This window comes from Sebastes umbrosus, chromosome 21 (assembly GCF_015220745.1).
Source record: "Sebastes umbrosus isolate fSebUmb1 chromosome 21, fSebUmb1.pri, whole genome shotgun sequence".
Taxonomy (NCBI): domain Eukaryota; kingdom Metazoa; phylum Chordata; class Actinopteri; order Perciformes; family Sebastidae; genus Sebastes; species Sebastes umbrosus.
Window position 1 is genome coordinate 1,621,706 of NC_051289.1, and position 2,732 is coordinate 1,624,437.

The window sequence follows — 2,732 nt, forward strand, 5'->3', positions numbered from 1 at the left end:
ATAAATATTTGTTAATGATTAAAGATATTATTATTATATTATTATTATTATATTTAAGATGTTTTTTATATTTTATTATTAATATATTTTATTATTTTTAAAGATATTATTTATAAACCTTAAAGAAATTGTTTGTAAAACATCTATAAACATTACATAAATAGATATTTGTGACACTTTGTTAATGGTTAATAATTGATCTGTTTACATCTATAAACATTATTTTTTGATGTCTATTATAAAGTTACAACTGATGACTATAATATATTGTTAAATATTTAATAAATACTTTGTAAAGCATCTATAAATATTATTTAGAAAGATAGTTAACACTTTATTAATGGTTAATAACTGGTGTCTGGTCCATCTATCTATGTAATGTTTTATTAACGATTTCTTAAAGGTTTAAAAATCATTTGGTAATTATTAATGAATACTTAATATAGTATATAAAATGTTACAATCAATACTTTACTAATGTAATCAGAATGTAATTGTTATCGTCTCTTATCTCTTATTATTTCATAATACACAAACTAATGATAAAATAACAGTAAATGAAACATTATTAATTATCCTGTCATTGTTTGTTAACAGTAAAATAACTCTTTATAAAGGATGTTATTATAAAGTGTGAATAACAGAGGAGACTATTGTTGTGTTGGGTGTAAACGCTCCGTCCTGCTTGTTCTCTCTCTGTGTGGTTGTTGTGTTTTCTGCCGCCAGTGGAGCTCGTTGACTTCCTGTCGGGGTCGCCGTGTTTATGATGTGACGACGACGTTCAACCTGAGAGTTCACTCGGGTCACCGGCTGACCTCCAGAGTGGCTCCAGATGTGGTTGTTTGGCGGTTTGAACTTGTGATCACAGAAACTAAATTCCTCTTCATGTGTATAATTAATAATTAATAATAGATAACTGTGATGTAATGGGGTTTAAGAGGTCGGCTACTGAATCTGTACACGATGTAAAATGTTCACAATTTACTATTTTGTGATTTATTTATGTAAGAAAGCAGATTATAATGGCACATATTGAGATGTTTTTGTTTCTTTTTAAGGAAATAAACTGAAGATAATGTCACTAATAAACAGTCTGTAAGTGTATTTTGTGAAAAACTAATAACCAAAACAGTTTATTAAATCATTAATTTTACTTATTAGTTATGACATATATTATTACGTTATTAGTTATTACAGATATATTATTACAGATCTCTCCAAAATATAATTATAATTTTGTATTATAGTTTATTACGGTATTTATAGCCTACATTATATATAATATTATTATTATTATTATATTATGTTGTGGTTCCTTTATATATATGTTTATTGGGTTGTAAAGTGTTATTCATCATAATCAAAATTTTATTTAATTTAAATAATAAGTATTACATAAATAATAATATAAGTAATTCCTTATTTGTTATTAAATTATAATTTATTATGTTACTATTTATAATTAGTTATAATAGGTATTCAAATACAGAACTGTTATTAGTTATGATAATATTGTATTTCTTATTGTTATTAGTCACTAAATCTTATTTAAGTTGTTTATTATGGTTGATCATTATAGGAATTAAAAAATACAGTTATGCCTTACAATTATAGTTATTAATTATTAAGTTGTAGTTTAAAGGTTAATTATATATAAACATATTATTCGAAATATTACAGATATAGCAAATTGCATTTAAAACAGGTATTATTTATTAAATTATAGTTTATTGTGTTTATATTTATGAACATGTGTTATCATAGCTGTTAAAATTAAATAAAACCCAATGATTAGTTATTCAATTATTATAGTTCAATAAGTTATTAATTCCCATTGGTATTAATAACACTAATGCCTATAAAATTAGATATTATATTATTAAGTTTTCAATTATTAAGTTGTAGTTTAAAGGATAAATTACTAACTTAATCATTATTACAACTATAGCAAATTCCATTTAAAACAGTTATTATTTATTAAAGCATAGTTTATTATGTTCATATTTATTATTATTTGTTATCATAGCTATTAAAAATAAATTAAACATAATAATTAGTTATTCAATTATTATAGTTTCCTAAGTTCCCATTGGAATTAATAACACTAATGCCTTTAATATTATATATTATATTATTAAGTTATCAATTATAAAGTTGTAGTTTAAAGGATAAATTACTAACTTAATCATTATTACAAATATTAAAAATATAGCTAATTCTATTTAAAACAGTTATTATTTATTAAAGTATAGTTTATTATGTTCATATTTATAATTATTTGTTATCATAGCTGTTAAATATAAATAAAACACAATGATTATTAATTAAATTATTCTAGTTATTAATTCACATTGGTATTAATAACACAGTAATCCCTTTAAATACATGCACAGTTATAAATTACAGGTGTCATTGATTATTTTGTTTTTTCTATGGGTAATTTCAGAATAAAAGTCTGACACAGGAGATGGCGCCAGATCCCGCTCCTGAACACCAGCCTCCAATCAGAACATCAGCTGTTATAAATGACTGTAAACATATTATTTATCACATGAATCATGTCTTTTATTCCCTTTCTTTTCATTTTATCTCAAAGATTTATGAACATCATAACATTTAACGGGTTTTCTGTGATGGATTTACTTCAATAGTTTATTCTAACCCCTGGACAAAAGCCTTTTGCTTTTGATTTACGCCTGCGATCTATACTGGAGGGTCATAAAAACACTCCA